Source organism: Carassius auratus, chromosome 9, assembly GCF_003368295.1.
Source record: "Carassius auratus strain Wakin chromosome 9, ASM336829v1, whole genome shotgun sequence".
NCBI lineage: Eukaryota > Metazoa > Chordata > Actinopteri > Cypriniformes > Cyprinidae > Carassius > Carassius auratus.
In genome coordinates this window covers 2,715,745-2,738,258 of record NC_039251.1, presented here as the reverse complement: position 1 = coordinate 2,738,258, position 22,514 = coordinate 2,715,745, and the positions used below count along the sequence as shown (strand labels likewise).

The window sequence follows — 22,514 nt, the reverse complement described above, 5'->3', positions numbered from 1 at the left end:
TGTGCAAAATCTGCTACTCACTAAGCAAACTGAGAGGAGAACTAACGTGTATACGCTCGCCAGCCGTCTGGCCAAAATCCCATAGTATTCAGGCGTCAGACGTAAGATATGAGACGTCAGACGTCACGGTCACGTGTTGGAGCTGCGCTCAAACTGCGCGGCGGCGTGGCGGCGGCGTAGCAAAAAAATGATTTTTTTTACTTTGCGTCTGGATAACGTACGTGTGGATAAGCGTCTGGATAACGTACGTGTGGATAAGCGTCTGGATAACGTACGTGTGGATAAGCGTCTGGATAACGTACGCGTAGATAAGCGTCTGGGTAAGCGTCTGGATAACGTACGTGTGGATAAGCGTCTGGATAACGTACGCATGGGTGACGTACGTGTGAATAAGTACATTAATAATAATTTGGCGTTGTCCTATTTTGCTCTAAGTAAGGCTTTAAGGTAATAATCATGATAACAGCACCTAAAGTACACATCTGTCTCCTCAGTGGAATAGTCTGGGTCCAGGATATGCAGGTGCATATGAGCCCTGGCAGTTTTGGGACATAGCTGGGGGAGAACTTCTAATTAAAACAAGGGAACGAATAGAGCCATGAATGGGCCCGGCCTTTATCCAACAGCTTGTGTGAATTCTTTGCCGGAGTCGACTGGATACCGTGACTTTTTTCTCTCTCTCTTCCTTATTACACAGCTATTAAAATAGTTCACTTTTGATTTTTAATAGAAAAGTTGTCATTTCTATTTGTTTCTTTATTAAGTTAATTTTGAAATATGTTTGGAAAATTTTGCGTTTGGTAAATTCGAGTTTTTGATTTTTAAAGGAACGAGCAAGCTGCAGCTCGTTCAGACAGTAAGTTGAGCATTAGATGTTTGATCAATTTAGCCTTCTCAAACCAACAAGACTTGCCTAAAAAAAACAGACATAATAGGCCTACACTTCATGCATTTCACAGTAGGCCTATTAATTTAAACATTTAACTTAGGAAAATGAGCACAGGCGCATATCCAATCGTTTGTGCGGAGAGTGAGCGCTTTGCAGGACATGGAGGAGCCAGCTTGCTTTTTTGTTTTAATGACAGTACAAAATTAAAAATGCGCCGTCATTTTTGCTCATAAAGATAAGAGTATGCATCATCTGGAACTCCGAAGTGTCTACTTGTATATGTGTGCACTCACAATATCAACAAAACCTTATGCTTTTGTAAAATAAGGAAAACAAACAGGATGCGATTTCTTCTTGGTCTTTAGCAGGAGCGCTTCACCGACATGATAAATATATCTATAGAATGCTTTTTGCGTTTTAAATTACTATTTTAAAACGTAATAATTCAAATCGAAAACAAAATCTCTTTCATCATGTAATTCTAAAGATGCATTTCTCTATAAAGGCATGTACAATGAGGAGATGGCAAGTCAGGTTCGTCAAATTCATTTTTGCAACATTGACTCTGAAGACATTATTTTATTAATAAATAATACAAATATATCGCCACTGGTTTTACATTTCTCGTTTTTTTTTTCGCTGTGCCAAAATTGTGTTTTCATTCAGCAGCCTAAGGCAGCATTTTTTGCCCACGTTCAAATATAACTGAATAAATAAGATTAACGTCATAATTTAAGAATAAAGTCAAGCTTACGATAATAAAATTATGTTATATTGTGAAGTAAAAAAAAGTCTGTGGCATCCATCATTCTTTTAACTTTTTTTAACTAACTCTGATCGATTCACGAGACATTCGTTTGTATTAAACTGTTCTGGGCCGGGTTTCCCGTTAACGATTGATCTTATCGCTTAAGAGCGTTTTCTACGAGTAATTTTACGATCGTTCGTTATTGTTTCACGTGCATTTCCCAAATATGCACGTAAAGCAATCTCACGTAGCCGTGCTTTAAGTGTTACTTAGGAGTTGCTATCCGTTTGTCAAGTGCTGAAATCTCACCTTAGAATGGCTCCTAACAGTAGTGCACGATTGCTTATTGATGTTAACCTAATGCTGCGTTCCAGACAGACAACTTGGATATAATAATTATAATTAATTATAATACAGTACACTATTATATTATATTATAGTGTATTATACTTTACATAATCATATATAATGTACTTTATATACAGTATAGAGAGAGAGAGAGAGAGAGAGAGACGTTATTGGTTTTATGAAGTCCCCCCCCCCCCCCGAGTCTTTGAAGCATTTCCCACATTATTTATTTTATTCGTTTTTTTATTATTATTTTCAGTCATTTAATTTAGATGTGCTTCTATTTTTTCCTCCCCCTTTTAATTAATTAATTTCTAAATGTATAAAAAAAATTAAGAAAACGAGTCATAAAGTGTACAGTAAAGCATAATCAAATCCTTATAATTATAATTTTTAATGAGCCGAAAAGAATACACGTCACACCTCTGTTTATCAATTTGCACTGGCTTCCAATAGCTGCTCACATAAAATTCAAGGCATTGATGTTTGCCTACAAAACTACCACTGGCTCTGCACCCATTTACCTAAATCTGTTACTTCAGACTTATGTGCCCTCTAGAAGCTTGCGTTCTGCAAGTGAACGTAGCTTGATTGTGCCATCCCAAAGAAGCACAAAGTCACTTTATTGGACTTTTAAATTAAATGTTCCCTCCTGGTGGAATGACCTGCTCAACTCAATCCCAGCAGCTGAGTCCTTAGCCATCTTCAAGAATCGTCTTAAAATCCATCTCTTCCATCTTATCTTTTCATGTATTATGCAATTATATGTATGTATGTATGTATGTATAAAGATATAAAGACCTCTAACACTACCTCTAACACTTCTTTTTATTTATTATATCATTTAAAAACCTATGCTACGTAGCTATACTTTGTTAACCTAACTGAGTTATAGCACTTATCATTGCTCTTTTGTTGTTTTTGATTGCTTCCACTGTCCTCGTTTGTAAGTCGCTTTGGATAAAAGCGTCTGCTAAATGAATAATGTAAATGTAAATATAATCACATTTCGCTTGAATCAAGTTAAAGGTGTAATCTGCTGATTGTCCTGCATGTGACCGCATAAATCTGTTTTCTTAAATACACTTAGGGCTTAACCATTACTCCAGAGCACCCGTAGATCGATGATTTTCAAGTGCTACTTAAATTACGATGCTTTTGGGAAACAGACCGTGATATTAAGATCAGTAGTATGATTGTTTTTATGAACTTCTTAGGCTTACGAAGCTTTTGGGAAACTCAGCCCAGTTTTTTTTCAACATTCATTCAAATATTAATGTTTATTTCGTGCTGCAAATATTGAAGAGGAAAATATAATTGATTCATATACAGTTACCGAATTATCTCACTAAATTAAGCATAAAAAGCGTAAAAAAAGACGTTTATTGTTGGTACGTAGTTTTTTGCATATATGTCCGGAACTGACCACCTGAACTGACTCGCTAAGACAGACTGCCTGTGATCATAAGGCTTCAGTAGACATCAACACAAAAGTAGGCTACTATATAGTACCGACTTATTTTAATAGACATAATACTTGAAAATGAAAATGTGTCAAAACAGTTTAAAAAAATTTCAAATAGGCATATATAAACGTATTAATTAATTATCAATATATAGGCTATTAATTTGAACATGTAGAGTAGCCTACAAGAAACTGCTCTTGTAATAAGCCGCTTTATGACATGAACTGAACTGTAAAATAATAGACATCTGCTGATCATACAATTATCTAGTTTTCAGAAATAAGGTCTAATGTAAAGTGATCGTTTTTTTCTTTAGAGACGTGTAAGTTCATATGTGCTCAGATTAAAATTAGCCTATATTACTATTGTATTATTTTATTTAAGATGTAACTGTGAATATATTTGGACACTCCATGTTAGTCACTGATTAGACTTACATGATTTAAAATTGATTTTCAGGTGATATTGCTTGAAAAGTGATTTATAATGAGCGCAAAAAAAAAACTATGTCATGCAGTTTATTTTATTATCAAAGCCTAGACCCTATGTGATGACATAACCTGAGACTAAAAGCTGTGATATACATTTTGTCCACTAGAGAGAGCCAAATTATATGGATTAGGCCTTTTTGAAAGTGAAAGTCCTGACATTTACCAAGTAACCCATCCTCGGAACTGCTGCTCTGCATTTAACCCATCCAAGTGCACACACACAGCAGTGAGAAGTGAACACACACCCGGAGCAGTGGGCAGCTACAGATCCAGCGCTGGGGAGCAACTGGGGCTTCAGTGCCAGGGTATTGAGTTCAGTCCATGGGTATTGAGGGTGGAAGAGAGTGCTGTTCATTCACTCACTCCCACCTACAACTCCTGCCAGCACCGAGACTTGAACCGGATACCTTCTTGTAAGTAGTCCAAGTCTCTAACCATTAGGCCACAAACTTGTGCAAACTTCCACGTCAAAATCAAATTCTCCAGTCAAAAACCCTTACATCTATCATTATCAAACTTTGGCCTCAGATGACAAAACCTACAGTACAAATACACACACTACAATTGTTTAGCTTCCTTAAATATAATAAGTTATCTTTACTTAGTTGTTATACTTACTAGGTTTTATTAAGTTACACAATTTGCTAATTTTAAGGCGAATAGAACAACATGCTGCAATGAGTAATTCTTTCTTAAAATATTCAAGTAGCTACAACAAAACCGATGACATTAATTCACCAGTGAGAGGCAGCAGTGCGCTAATGTGCAACAGGAACAAAACAACAGAAGAAGAAATAAGGACGGTGAGCGTGCGCAGCAAGCAAAGTTTTGAAGCTGTGTCGAATTTGCTTAAACTAAAAAGTAGAAAGACTGTTTACATTTCACATCTGGACAAAGAATGATTGATTACTTCTACACAATAATAATAAGGTAAGTAAAAAAAAAATGTATGTGTGTGGATGTATCTTTCTGTGTGCTGCTAATTTGAACTGACTAACATTTGCTCCTTGTCAGCACCAGTGTCAGCAACAGGGAGCAACGATCTTTGCTATTCTGCTATTAGAACAAAAACTATAGAAATACACAACTTGTGGCACATTTGGGTAAAGGTAAAAACTTTTAGAGACTTTTTTTTTTTATTTCATTTCTCAAATTGAAAAATGTTTTACTAGTTAAAAATGAAAGCATGTAAATTCCGAGAAACAATTCAAGAACATGCAAGAAGTCGTCAATATGATCTTTATGTGCCACTTATAGTATTAATTGTTAACAGTAATCTTTTGCAAAATTTCCTCTATAATTTTATAACACTGTGAGGCTTTGGCCACTTTTTAGGTTAAAGTCATTTTTCAGTTTACAAATGTATTTTCATCATTTTAATACAATCATAGTCATTGCGTAACCAGACTAAAAGGTTTAAACTGAATGAGCTCGTTATTTTGCAGTAATTAATTCTTTGCTGTGTTAAAAAACACAGAGTACTGTAACAGAAGAAATGCTGCCTTTGAATTGGTTTTATTACTGATGCCTCAAATAGAGATGTATAGAAAAATTATTTCTATTGTTAAAAATGCAAATATCAAGAAATGAATGTGTCCTTGTTCTACAATTCACAACATTAGTGGAACTTGATTTTATATGAAGAATTATTTTTCATATTTAGGAAAAAAGCTTGTGTCAGCTGTCTTCTCTGAGCAGCGGTCTTGTGATCACCGGTCTCAGTATAATAAAGGTGAGATATTTCAACAGCAGTAGAGCAGTTTTTGACTCAATCATGTGCTATGCTTTATTTGCAATTTCAAATAATTTATTGCAGTTCCAGATTTCCGTATTTGTAACTGTGTTTCTTTTCACATATCTAAGAGGACACTTCACATCCTAGAACCCATAAAATGTATGATGCTACCTTAAATGTTTAATAGTTTTATTATATTTATTAATAATATTTAAAATAAACAGCGCTTATTGACTTCAATGACTTCTTTATTGACACTTAGAAAAGATTTGACAGAACTACACACCCATCTGAGGCCTACCTGTTTTAATTCATGATCACCCCGGATAACTAACCTGTTAGTAACCTGTTCAACTAACCTGCTTGGTAAATTCTCATAGTTAGTAACACCATTTTAGAAAAAAAAATGCCTGTGTATTTGCTGGTATATTACTGAGATACCTTTATAAAGATTAATGTTGATTACATACCTAGTTCAATCAAAAATGAAAAATGTGCCATTTAATCTCCCTCCTGTCAATCTATTCCATAAAAAACTGTGCATCTTCCTGACACGAATGAAGACATTTAACCCAAATCTCTGACACCCAAGAAACCATCAAATCAATCCATTTGAATGGAGCCGATTAATCTACTTTTTGGGCCAAACTGTTCAATGAATTGTAAGGAGCAGTTTCAGTTATATTTCCACTTGAACTCTGTTAGGCATGGACTGGTGAACTGTTCTTGATCCAGAACTCTAAGCTGAACACACTGAACGTGCTGTAGAAAGCCTAGATGGTAGTCACTGCTCAGGGTTCGTTGTTTGTTTTTGCCTAGCCACCAGTTTCTCTGCAGCTGGGCAACATGCTATTTGAGTTAAGTAAACTAGGTAATATTAAAATTAAAAGTAATATTTAATCTTTCGTAACGTGGGTGCTTTTTACATCAGGTTCGATATCTTAACTATTGCATTACTAAGGCAACGACTTGACACATTTATGTTGCATTCAAAAGAGCTCTGTTGACAGCCCAACGGTGAAAAATTAAACCATATCCGTATTAGCACAGAATGGAATGGTTAAGCATTGAGAATTAAGAATGGTTTGGCCTGACAGTGGAAAAGAGGCTCAAATCTTTAAAAGAGACGTAATTGCTATATGATCAAGTGTCTAAAATTTTGGGTAAATAGACATTCAGTTAAAGGACAGAAATTGATTTCACTGAAAATGTCTTTATTTGTGTTCTGAAAATAACTTAAAGTCATGGGTGAGTAAATGATGACATGAATTTCAAGTTTGGGTGAACTAACCCAATGTTATGGCAGTGTAGGCAAGACAGAAAACACTGAAAACTGATCATCCACATTTCCATGCTAATATTGTTTTTATTTGGTTTTATACAGGTGTCTGATGCTGATGCAGTCTGGGCACTAGTATCTGTTGGCTTGCTGACTATCACTGACGATGAAGTACTTCTCCAAATCTTGACCCAGTGTCTTCTGCCATCATTGTTCAGGGTAGTACTGCAAAGAATAGTCTCCAGGGTCTGCCTCCAACATTTGCTTCCCGACCACCATGTGCTACGTTTGCATCACTACATGTGGGTTACCCTGATACTGTGAAGAAAACCTACAATATGATGCTTGACTTGGGACAGAAAAAAAAAACATTGGCAACTTGTGTGGCCAACTCATTGCCATATTTAAAATCATTGTACCGCTACCTCCATTGTTTAACATAACTAAAAGCAGATTGTTTTTGCTTTGTTTCAAAATTTTTGTAATACGAGTTAAAACTACATTGAAAAAAATATATCATCTTTAACTTTGAACTGTCACTACATTTGATTTAGGGTAATTATGTGTGTGAAGAATAGAACATTGTTGTCATGAATTTGTAATAGATTTTTGAAGTAATTAAGTTACTAGATTAATGGTAACTTTTTTTTTTTAAAGGCAATTGGTCAAAACTAGATTTCTGTTCAAGTAAATACAACTTAGAAATTCCAAGTTGCAGGAAATGTTTCTTGATTTAGCTAAATTTAAATGAGTTGTTTGAAATACGTACATAGTATAATGTACTTAATTTAGTTGTTGAAAATAGTAATTCTGAGTTACACGTTTACAACACTTATAAATAAACCTTTGTTAGTACAAATTACTATTCTTATTTCACTTTACTTGTTTTTTTCAAGGCAATCGGTTTGCATGCTTTTTTTAAAATAAGGTTTACTCATTATAATTTACAGTGCAGACAAGCTCCCTGCCCAGTGCACACTAGTGAGATAAATTCAAAACACTGTAATTGTAATAAAGTACTGTAACTATACTGTACTACACTGTGTGATTCTTTCAGCTCTCTCTCCAGTGCTAGGATGCATTTTTAAAGCAGTCACCTGTGCTCCTGTTCATAATTTCCTGAGATGCTACCGAATGCTACTTATGGATAATTGTGTGTTCTTTGAGTTCACACTGTGACAATAGAGTTAACTATTTGATGTGTTTGTGTTTTATGAATGAGACTTTGGAGAAATCATTAAAAAAATTGTAATGTGTGTATATATATGAATTATATATGAATATTATAGAATTTTATAATTTCTAAACTACAAAATTATTAAAACATTACATGATTGAAGTGTTTACTCATGGCCCATGGTCCATTGTTAATTTCAAATTTGGCCTTTGGATTTAACTATTAATGCATTAAGCCATTTTTCAATTTATGTTTTCTGGTGGACAAAACACTTAAACCTATACAAATGTTGTCTTTTTGGTTTATACTGTCCTTATCTTGGTGCCATTAGTTATATATGATGCTTACAAGAAAGCTGTGAATTGGTTGTTCCTGGTTGTTGTTTTACATGTGCACTTCTAAATAACATTGTAAGTTCATTGATTAGATATACTGCAGTGTAAATTAAATTTTACGCATCATATTTTCGTCAGCATTATGAAGATTATGAAATATTTGGGGATTTGGAGGAGCTAATTGTTATAACATGCAAGTTTTTCTTTCTTTTTGCTCCGAACAAAAAAAAAAAAAAACGAAAAAAAAAACACTTAACTACAGCACTTAAGACATTTGACAAGATCACACACACAAATGGAAAAAAAAAAAGATATTAAAAATGACAAGGCGCTTGACGTCACGTAGCTTCTCACGCGAGAAGGGGGGCGACGAAAGTGTCGCGCTTCTTATCACACGTCTTTGGTCACGGCAAGGTACGCGACGATTGACACGATGGTTGCTTAGTTTGCAAATCAAATGCATAAACCACACCCCATACACGGTGGCACCATTGCGCTGCAAAGATGTACCGCGAGACGTGCGATCATTAGACGGCTGATCGTCATTTCCAAAAGGCAAATATTCCCCTTCAGAATCAGAATCGGTGAACAACATTTGCAACACATCCTCTTTGTATTAGCCATCTGGTGATTTTCTCTCATAAATCTCACGATTTACACTCACGCTATGAAATGAATTGCTCCCGCATCAATAACATGAGAGCTCGACACTTTGAACAGAAACAATGCATAATGTTGGTCTAGAATCAAAGTACTACGTGTCTGCCATCTAGTGGAAGGGAATACAAATGAGATATTACACCATATAAGGAACTACAGTTTATTTTATTAAGGGTGACGTCTTGTCGCAATTTTGTGACTTTGGCGCTTAGAGGGTTAATAACAGCTGTGCCACATCAACAATCAGATTAACATTTAATCAACAGCTTTATAAACGTATACCTCTTATGTGGCCGAGCTACAAACTATCTTCTGCTCATCAAGGCTGCATTTATTTGATCAAAATAAAGTAAAAAAAATATTGGGAAATATTATTACAAATACAAAAAAAGTTAAAAATTTTAATATAAAATGTAATGTTATTCCTGTGATGCAAATCAGAATATTCTTCATCATTATTCCAGTTTTCAGTGTCACGTGATCTTTTAGAAATCATTACAATTTATTTTAATCTCAAGAAACATTTCTGATTATTATCAATGTTGAACATTTTGCTACTTCATATTTTGTGTTGAAATGATGCACTTTATTTTTTGATAAATATAAAGTTTAATGAACAGCATTTATTTGCATTTATCAATATATTCATTAAATTGGTAAATGCATTTATTAAATAGAAATCATTTTAAATTCCTTCACACAGTTTTTGTCGCTTTCATGAATGATGAATAAAATTATTAATTTCTCTCTTTTTTTAAATCTTATACAAATGTTTGAGTCGTATCATAGTTTCCACAAAAATATTAAGCAGCAAAACTGTTTTTAACATTGATAATAATCAGAAATGTTTCTTGAGCAGTAAATCAGAATGATTTCTGAAGGATTGTGTGACACTAAACTTCTTTGTAAACAACAACAGATTTATAAATGTTTCTAATGATGAATGTTGTGTTCCCAAATACAAATTAAAGCGTCTCAAACCAAGCGCAGCACTAACAGTGAATCAGAACCAGAAACAGTACAGTAACAGCAGACATGTATGGAAGCATATGGGTAGCATTATTCAATTTGGGATGTAATATGCAAAATGACAATGCAATATGTAAAATGGCAATGCATTTCTGTATTTACATTTACATTTTCCAATACATTTGTGCAACGTTTGGTGCAAAATGAAAATGAAAATTAAATTACATAATTTTAATTTGCCATTTACTACACCAGTTTTAAAATGTAAAATTAATATTAATTTTAACGCTTTATAAGTTGCAAAATTAAAATGAAAATGTATTACAGAAATGATTAGATATGTCTAACATGTTAAAGCAAAAACTGTGGCAAAATGATCATTTAAATGCTATTTTTCTTAATTGCATTAACACTCACAGTCAAGACACTTACGATTGCATTTTCATTCGGTGTCCCGCAATGAATGTAGCAAAACTCAATGTGCACATTGAAAATGCATTCCGAGCCGATCACGTGTCCCCGCCCTCGCGCCACGTCAATCATTGTGTGCACAAGGCGGGGCTTACAGAAGGTCAGAGACTTAAGTCTCAAGAAGAGGATTCAATCAAGTGAGACAACATGGACAAGACAGTTGGTCCGTGTATGTTTTGATCATTTCGGTTTATGGCTTCAATATTTCGTTCGGACTTGTGGGCGGAGCTGAAACGGTGCTTTCATCTGATTGGCCGAATCGGATCGGTTGTCATCTGACAGCCTTCAGCTGAAATGTCTGAAACTACACTCACTGTTAATGGTGACCAAGATGGCTGCCTGAACGGTCGCATTTTTGAGTGCTTGCACCAAGTTGTCCTATAAATATTGCTTATAAGCAGTAATTAGATGTTCTAGTTTTTCAACAGCCTGTTGCATATTGGCCGATTCTTTTTGCTTCACCATGGTTCGTAAAAGAGGGCTCTCAGCATTTTCTGAAAAGGAAAAGGGCAATGCTAGTGCTGCTAGCACAAGCACACTCTCAGTGGTTAGCAGCGGGCATGATTATGTTGTCAGCATGAACGAAGAGGATTCATTTAGCCTGGCAGAAGAGGAGTTCCCAGCTCTGCCTGCTACTCCAAGCAAGTCACCAGCTGCTAAAAAAAAGGCCAGTGATAATACGAGTGCTGATATTTCTTCTCAGCTGGCGAACATAACGCAGCTGATTAACTGCCGCTCTGACGCGATAGAGCGAAAGATCACCGACCTGAGAGAAAAAGTGGATGCTGTGTCGTCTGATTTAAAGACTGTCACAGCAAAGGTGGCGTGCTTAGAGCGGCGCGTGGATCAAATTGAAAAGCCGGTCAACAAAATGGAGAGAAGAATGGATGATCTAGAAACCTACATGAGACGACGCAATCTGAAGATCATAGGTATCCCAGAGGCAGCTGATGAAAATATTCGTCTAGAGGTTATCAAGATCTGTCGAGCTGTTCTTCCCAGCGAAAATGATAAGCTTCCAGGTGCCATTGATGTTGTTCACCGTCTCGGAAGTACTCAACAGAGCAGCGGTAGGCCTAGAGCAACCATAATACAGTTTTCCACGCGCTCCTACAGAGATGCAGTTTGGAAGGCTGCCAAAAGCTCCTCGTATTTGCGGGACAAAGGTTTTCAGTTCAGAGAGGACTTTTCCAAGGGAGATCGCGAGAGAAGGATGAAGTTGTGGCCGGAAGTTCAAAAAGCTCGAGCGGCTGGGAAAACTGCTTACTTTGTTGGAGGCAGAGCCTTTGTACAAGGTCAAGGTGAAATTATCCTCACGGTCGACTGAGTTGGGAACTAATGCTGTTGAAGTCATGTTGATTTCTGATGAAGAGTTGAAGACATAAGATGCGTGTTTGCGTGATCTTATATGCATATCTGCACTTTGGGACAGTTATTGTTTCAAATGAAGCAAGATTTTATTTTATTTCTTATTGAAGAGATTGCTTATTTGCACAAAATTCAAGTCTTTATGGTGCTATATTTTGTGGTTGACCTTTTTGCCAACTTTATCTTAATATATTGATTGTTATAAGAGGTTACAAGTTTTTTGTTGTTCACAGTTAACTTTTTGTTGTTTATGTCATTTTCCATTATATCTTTGAATGCCAGGGGTTTAAGAGAAAACGTTAAGCGTAAGGCTTTGTTTTTGTTCACTAAAAGGTTCAATAATGACTTTGTATTTTTTCAAGAATCTCATTCTATTGCTTCTGATGTTAATTTTTGGAGATCACAATGGGGCAGTGATATTTGGCTGTCTCATGGAACCGAACACTCAGCAGGGGTTTCTTGCCTGAAAAATAATTATAGAGGTGAGGTTTTACATGCGGATAGTGATGAAAATGGCCACTTTATTTGCTTAATTCTAAAATGTTTTAGTGTAATTTTTATAGTAGTTAATATCTATGGATATAATAGCAAATCTGAAAATGACCAGTTATTATGTTTGTTGGAGGAAAGACTTACACTTTGGTTATCCAAATTTCCTGATTCTTTTTTAATTATAGGGGGGGATTTCAATGTTGTGTTAAACGAGTCAGTAGATAGGTGGCCTCCAAGACGACCTTCAAATTTAAATACTAATTTGAAACTGTTTATGGACCAATTTCATCTGATTGATATATGGAGAGAGAAAAATGTAGATGATGTTGTGTATACTTGGAGTAACAAGGATGGCAGTAGACGTTCTAGGATTGATTTTTGGCTCGTCTCTAACCATTTTGATGGGAACAATATTTTGGTTAATGTTTTGCCAACACCATTAACTGACCATAAGGCCATATTAATTACAATTAATATTTCACCAAACACGAATTGTAACAAGTATAATTCATACTGGAAAATGAATAGTTCTTTGCTTAAATTAAGTGCAGTTAAACAGGAATTGGGAAAACTCATTAATCATTATTGGATTAAAGCTAAAAAGGAAGGATTGTTTCGTCATAATTGGGAATTATTAAAATTTGAAATTGGAAAATATTTGAGGAAGTTTGGTAGCACATTAGTTAAATCACAACGTCTTATGGAAGAGAAGGTTGTTAGTGAAATCTTAGCCATTTCTAACATTTCTATGGTGGACCTGGTAGAAGGACAGAGATTGCGTCTAACAGAGCTGCAAAATGAGCTTGATAATATGTACAAAATGCGAGCACAAGGTGCTTTTATTCGATCAAGGCAAAAATGGTTAGAGCATGGAGAACAGATGTCTGCTTATTTTTTTAATCTTGAAAAGTCGAGAGCTAAACTTAACTCTGTTTCTAAAATGAATATTAATGGATCTATTACAGATAATGTTGACGCAATTTCTAGTTTTTGCTATGACTATTACTCTAAATTATATACTTCTAAATTTAGTGAGCAAAATATGACTTCTTTTTGTAACCAGCTTAAAAATGTTAAAACAATTACTGAGGAGGACCAAAAGTTATGTGATTTACCAATTACTATTACGGAAATTAAGCAAGCTATTGAACATTTAAAATGTAATAAATCACCCGGTAATGATGGAATTACTTCAGAGTTCTATAAGCAGTTTTCTGAGATTCTTTCCCCGTTTCTTTTTGAAGTATACTCTGAAAGCTTACAGTACTCACAGCTTCCTACAACTATGACGCAAGGTATAATTAGTTTGATTCCTAAGCCCAAGAAAGATTTGTTGCTTATTGATAATTGGAGACCCATTAGTTTGTTAAATAATGATTATAAAATATTTGCTCAGGTATTTGCCCAAAGATTCAAATTAGTATTAGATTCCATTATTGATGAAAATCAATCTGGGTTTATGAGAAACCGTCATATATGTAACAACATTAGACTTATTTTTGATCTTATTGATTATTCTGACCTTATAAATGATGATAGCTTTATACTTTTTTTAGACTTTTTCAAAGCCTTTGATTCGGTTGAGCATCCTTTTATTTTCTACTGTTTAGAACACTTTGGGTTTGGGGCTTATTTCTGTAATGCTATGAAAACTCTTTATGCGGGGGGAAATAGTTCTGTGAAATTAAAGAATGGCACTACTCAAAGATTTAATTTGGAAAGAGGAGTTAGGCAAGGCTGCCCAGTCTCAGTTTACCTCTTTCTTATTGTTGCTCAGGTGTTTTGTGACTTTATTAAATCATCCAATTTGAAAGGAATTCAAGTGGAAGAGAGAAGTGTCCTGATAAGTCAGTTGGCTGATGACACGGCTCTTTTCCTGAAAAATGTTGATCAAATTCAGTCAGCGGTCAAGATCATTGAAGTTTTTTCCAGTGCCTCAGGGCTTTGTCTTAATTTACAAAAATGTGAACTATTTGCTTTAAAAAGTTGCCATTACAGAAATATATGTAATATCCCTGTAAATGATTCTCCTACTTATTTGGGTATGGTCATTACTAAAAATGAGCAGGAGAGAATCTCACAAAATTTTGACCCAGTGATTAAAAAAGTAAAGAACAGATTTAATATTTGGTTGCAGAGAGACTTGTCTCTCAAAGGTCGTGTTCTGCTGGCTAAAGCGGAAGGTATTTCAAGGCTTACTTATATAGCTTCCTCAATACACTCAGATAATAAAACAAATAAGATAATTGATCAAATTATGCTGAATTTTTTGTGGAAAAACCGTATACACTATATTAGAAAATCTGTTATTGTTAATTCATATAAAAATGGAGGGCTTGATTATTTAGATTTTTCTATTTTAAATAACACTTTCAAAATTAACTGGTTGAAATATTTTCTAAAAAACACTGATTCTGTTTGGAATATGATATCTAAATCGGTTTTTGACAAACTTGGTGGACTTTCATTTTTGCTTATGTGTGATTATAAAATCGAGAAACTTCCAGTTAAACTGTCAGCTTTTCACAGGCAAGCACTTTTGGCTTGGAAGTTAATTTACAAGCATAATTTTTCTCCACATCATTATTACATCTGGAATAATTGTAATATTTTATACAAACATAAGAGTATATTTTTGAAAACTTGGTTTGATGAGGGCATTCTTGTGGTTGGTCAGTTGTTGAATTATCAGGGGTATTTAATGACTTATGATGAGTTTCTTTCATACTTCAACCTCCCTGTTTCCCCTAAAGAATTTGCCTCTGTAATTGGTGCTATCTCTTTGGGTGTTGTCTCTCTATGTAGAGGTATTTCATACTCTAAACGTGTGTCTTTATTGCATCTTACTGATACGATTTGTGGTAAAGTTTGTTTTTCGACAAGCAAAAATAATAAGGCTATACGTTCCCTTTTTCAAAAAGAACTTGTTAGTAAACCACATGTTATTTTCTATTGGTCAAAGTTTATTGGAACTATTAATTGGAATAAGGTCTGGTTGTTACCTAATAAATATATTCTTACAAATAAGGTCAAGGAAATTTCGTTCAAGATACTGCATAAATTTTACCCTGCTAAACATTTTTTATCCAAATTTAACAAAGACATTGATGTAAATTGCTCATTTTGTTTTTTGCAGCCAGAAACTGTACCTCATATTTTCTGGCACTGTCGGTATACCAAAAGGCTGTGGTGGGAAGTTTCTAAATTTATAAATAACAAATTAGATTGCAATTTTCTTTTGTTATACGAACATGTAATATTTGGTTTTTTACAATATGAAAAGAGTATGGAAAAGGAAGCTTATATTATTAATCTTTTGATTATTTTAGTTAAGTTTCATATTCATAGGTGCAAATTTACTAATCAGAATCCTTTATTTTCTGTGGTATTGAAAGATTTAGAAAATTATATGGTTTCCATTAAGGACAGTACAAACAAAAAAGCTGTTAAAACCGTGTATTTGTTGAATAATTTTAAGATTTTGTGAAATGTCAAAGCCTTTAATTTTTCGTTTGGTCTATTGAGTTTTATTTCTATTTAATTTTTGTATTTTACATTTGTGTATCTTTAACCCTGGCATTTTATTTTATTTTCTATTTTTATTTTCTATTTTTATTCTTTTTTTGTATATGTGTTCATTTTCTGTAATTGTTATTCTTGCAATAAAAAAAAATAAATAAATAAAAAAAAAAAAAAAAAAAAAACACTCACTGTTAATTAGCATAATATTTGAATCAGATGTAGCTGGGCACATAATTCGTGCTGCTGAGACCTGCAAATTATTTCTAGGTTGTAGTATTGTATGAATATTGTCCCACTGATAAATACAGTGCAAATAGTTCTGTCCCTTTGGATAACAGTAAAGTGGAAATAAATATAGTTAAATTTATGAAATAAAATTAAATAGGATTTTTTGGGAAGGTAAGTCTGGCCAGTTATACAAGCAACACGAGTTGGACGAGTCTAAAGATATGAGCTGAATTGGGTGAAACATTAAAGTTCTAGTCTGTGTCAATTACTCTCATAATAAATAATAATAATAATGTTAACTGTATTTTTCGGTATAAGTTGCATCAGTCCAAAAATACGTCATGACGAGGAAAAAAACATATATAAGTCGCACTGGACTATATGTCACATTTATTCAAGACCAAGAGAAAATATTACCGTCTACAGCCGCGAGAGGGCGCTCTGGGGTAGGCTACAGGAGCACTGAGCAGCATAGAGCTAATTTTACTATTTTTATTTAGAAATTTAACTATATTAATTTTTACAATTATTTATTAATGTCTCACACACACACACACACACACATACCTAGTGCCTTATGAATTAAAAGATGAGAGTGGTAAATGTTCCAGACATGGAACTGTTCAGTCTATTATTGATTTTAATTTCCACTTCACTGTTATCCAAAGGGACAGAACTATTTGCACTGTATTTATCAGTGGGACAATATTCGTACAATACTACAACCTATAAATAATTTGCAGGTCTCAGCAGCACGAATTATGTGCCCAGCTACATCTGATTCAAATATTATGCTAATTAACAGTGAGCGGTGGTTTCAGACATTACAGTGCTTCACTCGCACTGACTCTTATTTTGCATGAAAGAATGACAAGACCGATACGAGCTGAAGGCTGTCAGATGAAAACCGATCCGATTCGACCAATCAGATGAAAGCAGCGTTTCAGCTCCGCCCACAAGTCCGAATTAAATATTGAAGCCATAAACCGAAATGATCAAAACATACACGGACCAACTGCCTTGTCCATGTTGTCTCACTTGATTGAATCCTCTTCTTGAGACTTAAGTCTCTGACCTTCTGTAAGCCCCGCCTTGTGCACACAATGATTGACGTGGCGCGAGGGCGGGGACACGTGATCGGCTCGGAATGCATTTTCAATGTGCACATTGAGTTTTGCTACATTCATTGCGGGACACCGAATGAAAATGCAATCGTACGTGTCTTGACTGTGAGTGTTAATGCAATTAAGAAAAATAGCATTTAAATGATCATTTTGCCACAGTTTTTGCTTTAACATGTTAGACATATCTAATCATTTCTGTAATACATTTTCATTTTAATTTTGCAACTTATAAAGCGTTAAAATTAATATTCATTTTACATATTAAAACTGGTGTAGTAAATGGCAAATGGAAATTATGTAATTTAATTTTCATTTTCATTTTGCACCAAACGTTGCACAAATGTATTGGAAAATGTAAATGCAAATACAGAAATGCATTGCCATTTTACATATTGCATTGTCATTTTGCATATTACATCCCAAATTGAATAATGCTACCCATATGCTTCCATAGGACATGGAGCGTCACACTACAGTCTTTATAAACTCATCCCTGCAAATAGTCTCTTATGTTAAATCACACTATTCATTACACAGCTGAGCTTTATATTGATCTGTATTTATATGTCCAGAGTAGTGGTGTGTGTGTGTGTGTGTGAGAGAGAGAGAGAGAGAGTGTGTGTGTGTGTGTGTGTGTGTGTGTGTGTGTTTCTCCATCACTCAAGGATATCAGAACCTGAGATCTCCTTCACTGTGAGATATTATTCATACTTGCAGATAGTACTCACACCTCAATGTACTGCAGTGCTTTACTAAACAGTAGGTAATAACATATTCTTTCTCTGATTCTGTTGATTATAAACAGATGGTGTCTTCTAGTGTCCTTCCTTGTGTCTCTTCCTAAAGCCCCCTACACCTGCTCCTAATCACACTGAAGCTGCTGATCAGTAAAGCTGTTCTTGAAGCTGCAGGAAGAGACTCACGCTTCTGAGTTTGGGAACAATATGAGCTGCATGTGATTGATTCTCCAGAACATCTGATCAACACCAGGACAACACATCTATATTTAATTATACACATGTTAGACGTTTTATTTCAGTGTTTTGAAAATCTTATGTTGTCTTTAATATAAACACCTCTCTGAGCTCATATACACTGGAGTAAATGAGAAGAAATGCAGATTTGTACTCGGGTCGGTCTCCTCAAAAGCCCACTGTTCTTACTCTCTCACTGATCTGACTGCTTTCTTTTTTGAGATCTTTTCAGACTGAGGACATTTGAGGGACTCAAACAAAACTATTTAAAAAGATTCAAACATTCACTTATGCTCCAGAAGGAAACAAGATGCATTAAGAGCTGGGGGGTGAAAACTTTTGAACACGATGAAGATGGTCAAATTTTTCTTATTTTGTTGAAATATATATATTTTTTCCATTTAGTTCTGCCCTTCGTAAGCAACAGAAGATACTTGTATGTTTCCCGGTACACAAATTAAGTACAATTTACCTTGATCTTCAAATGCTCTTAATGCATCTTGTTTCCTTCTGGAGCATCAGTGAATGTTTGAATCTTTTTAAATAGTTGTGTTTGAGTCCCTCAAATGTCCTCAGTCTGAAAAGATGTATCTCAAAATCATAAAGTCACTGCTGGAAAGGGTTCAAATATGTAAAGATGCTGGAAAACTGAAGAATCTGCAGGAGCTTAAAGATTTTTCTGAAGAACGCTGCTCAGTTTAACTGTTCAGAACAAACAAGGGACTCATGCACAACCATCACAAAACAGAAAGACAGTCGAGGATCATCAGGGAACAGAACACAGTACTAAGAACCAAGGGTTCCCAAACTTTTGAGTGGGGTTATTTTAATAATTTCAGCAATTCTTTTGTCTTGTGGACTAAATGTTAATATCTTTTATGTACAATATCTTACTCAGGACAGTACTAAATAAAAAATAACATGCATTTAATATGATCTCTCTTATTTTTTTAAAATTACTCATATTTTCACAGATTCTGCAAGGGGTGCACAAACTTTCGATCCCCACTGTATATTTAATTATACACATGTTAGACGTTTTATTTCAGTGTTTTGAAAATCTTATGTTTTCTTTAATATAAACACCTCTCTGAGCTCATATACACTGGAGTAAATGAGAAGAAATGCAGATTTGTACTCGGGTCGGTCTCCTCAAAAGCCCACTGTTCTTACTCTCTCACTGATCTGACTGCTTTCTTTAGTAATTTTGTCTGCTAACAGTCAAGCCTTTGCTAACAAGACGAGCTATTAGCACTTAGTGTAACAGAATCCATTTAAAGGTGTTGCTAATGCAGAAACAGCTTTAACATGAACACAGAAGTCCACACATGAACAAGAAACAAAGACACACAATGTTTTACTTTCTGTATCTCTGTATCTTGATACAACTATTGTGTTTTCTGGCTTTCTGGGTGATTTGTTTTTCACTTCACAAATATTTTACAGTGTGTCATATATAATCTTACCACAGTTTCTCCAGTTTACAGTGAGGATCCTCCAGTCCAGCACAGAGACGCTTCACTCCCAAATCTCTTATTTTATTCCCAGACAGATCCAGTTCTCTCAGGTGTGAGGGGTTTGATCTCAGAGCTGAAGTCAGAGCAGAACAATCTTCATCTGTGACGTCACAATCTCTCAACCTGTAGAGAACAATGACACACTCTTCACTCTCTCAGATCAGATCAGTTTAGCTGTGAATCCATTAGTAAAGAGAAAGAACAAATCAATGTGTGATGAATCACTGGACTGAGATTTAAAATGTCAAAAAAGAAATCAAAATATCATAAATAATTTAAAGCCTCATTCAAAAAGAAAAAAAAAACTCCTTTACACTCTCAGGATTTTTTATGTCTTATGTAGAAGTTCATGCAAATCTATTTAATCACACTATTCATTACACAGCTGAGCTTTAGTGTTATTTTTCAATCTGTATTAATATGTATGGAGTAGTGGAGAGTGTGTGTGTGTGTGTCTGCAGTAAGAGTGTGTGAGTGTGTGTGTGTGTGTGTGTGTGTGTGTGTTTCTCCTTCACTCAATATATAAAATCCTGAGATCTCCGACACTGTGAGATATTATTCATATTTAGTGTAAATTGTGTCAGATAGTACTTACACCTCAATGTATTGCAGTGCTTTACAAAACAGTAGGTAATAACATATTCTTTACATTCACATTCAGTATTATAAATACAAGTAGTTTGTGTCCGTGCTGTCCGTGTACGTGTCTGGATTGCTCACACAGGAAGTATAACACAGTCTTTAGACTCCAACAGTCTTTTGGAAACAGGGTTTTTAATCACACAAACAGCACTTCAGCTCGACTGAACAAAGTGTTCATAGAATGCAGTTCTTACAGGAGACTGAATAAATGAATCTGCTCCTGCGCTGGTTGTAAAGAAGAACGTGATTGGCTACAGCGAGAACATGCTACGATTGGTCAGTGAAGTGTGGCTGTTATCTGATTGGCTTGAGCAGACGGTGGGTGGAGTCACAAATACACAGAAAGACATTCACTAATGAATGACAGGAAAAGTTGTTTGTAGATTAAAAATATATTTGTGAATATGGTTTTTATTTTCAAATATCATTATATTTATTTGCCAATATTTTTATATCATTTTTAATATATTTTTTTTGTTAATCTCAACATTCATTTGTGGATCATAATCTTTTAATTTGTAATTATGCAACAATTCTATCTCCATGCACCTAGCCCTAATATCAGTTATTAAAATAATCAATATTCCTCCATCACTAATATTTATGTTTATATATTATCACTGTACTATAAACACAGTTTCATCTCTCAGAAGCTGCTGGTCACTGCAGAAGAGTATTTGATGAATCAAGCTGCTAAAGGAGTGTTTTCTGCTTCCTCCTGATCACTTCTGAAGCAGAACAGCAGCGGAGAGCAATGAGGAGACAAGGAGAGAGATCACATGACATCAGCCAATCAAAACAGAGCGCATTTATCATAAACCCAGCGTTTCTGACACTAATATTCATCTTTTCAACATCAGTCACTGTTTGAGCAAAAACACCTCGACATTCTGAAATCAAGATACATTTACTGAAGAAGAAAAATCACTTCAGATAGAAAGACCTGTTTTCTGAAGAAAGAAGTAAAGATTCTGCCAATGGCAAGAAAAATAATCGTTTTCCCTTTGAATTATTAATATTATTTTTCTTACATCATTGGCAGATTTTTTTTTTACTTTGAGCAAAAAATGCACAAACTCTTGATACATTTTTTCCAAAAAACAATATTTAAAATCTGAAATCATTTTGCTTCAATTAAATTGATCTTGATTCAAGAATGTTTAGATATTTGTTCTAGAAAACAAGACAAAAATCCTAAGAAAATCATTGTTTGCAGTGAAGTAAACTGAGCACTTCTGAAGTTCTGTGTTTGTGATTCAGAACAAATTCAAGCAGCAGTAAATCTCAAGACTGTGTGCGTGTGCTTATGTTTTACTGTACGCTACACAGCACTGCATCAGATTTAGACCGTATTTCACTGTATTCTTGCCATAAAATCAAGAAAAGCTGGTTTACTTCACATCTGATCATTAAAAGTGTCACCTGTTCAGTTCATGGATTTATATTCTGAATGAATCAAGGTGAATCATTAATCAAGGTGTTTCAGAACGGCAGAATTCACACAAATCTCTGCATTAATTCAAGAAATCAACAGATAAATGAGTAAATGAGAAGAAGGAGCAGGTTTGTTGTGGATCTGAACCGTGTCTCTGACATTGTTGAGCAGCGCTCGAGCACTAAACTACTGATGAACTTTTCCTGAAACACACAGAAGAATCTTCTCCAGCAGCGTGTTCACGAGAGAGAAGCTCTTCATTCCTCTCCTTCACAATCATAAAGATCATCAGTGGTGTCCTGCACATCATTGTTTTGAGCTGACTGTGAGATCTGATGCTCTAGAGCTGGATTTGTGTTTATTATAGTCTTCAGATCCTGATCTGATATATAGACCGGGTTTTATTTCTGTGTTTGGACACTAATGTTGTGAATCAGAGCTTGTTCTGTAGTCCTTCACAGAAATACTATTTTATGGCATGATGCGGCTCTCTTTAAAGGAACACTCCACCGTTTTTTGAAAAAGGGCTTATTCACATTATTTCCTACATTTAGATAGGTGGGCAAATGCATTTTTGTGTCAGTGCATGCATTGTTTTAGTTTGACTGGGTCGGCGTTAGCTTAGCTTAGCACAATGAATGGAA

At 34.8% G+C, this 22,514-nt stretch overlaps 1 protein-coding gene and 1 long non-coding RNA gene across 4 annotated transcripts in view; one reads left to right on the top strand and one right to left on the bottom strand.

Annotated features, from left to right (window-relative positions):
• Positions 1-22,514, bottom strand: part of LOC113109173 (NACHT, LRR and PYD domains-containing protein 12-like) — a 1,059,377-nt gene that overhangs the window by 721,007 nt on the left and 315,856 nt on the right. The window lies entirely within an intron of this gene.
• LOC113109234 (uncharacterized) lies at positions 3,151-6,005 on the top strand. Of its 2 annotated transcripts, XR_003292883.1 has the most exons (5): positions 4,334-4,355; positions 4,649-4,872; positions 5,606-5,674; positions 5,806-5,836; positions 5,940-6,005. It is a non-coding gene; the product is annotated as an uncharacterized LOC113109234 (long non-coding RNA). The 2 variants fall into 2 exon arrangements; XR_003292882.1 differs by having other exon boundaries at positions 3,151-4,872.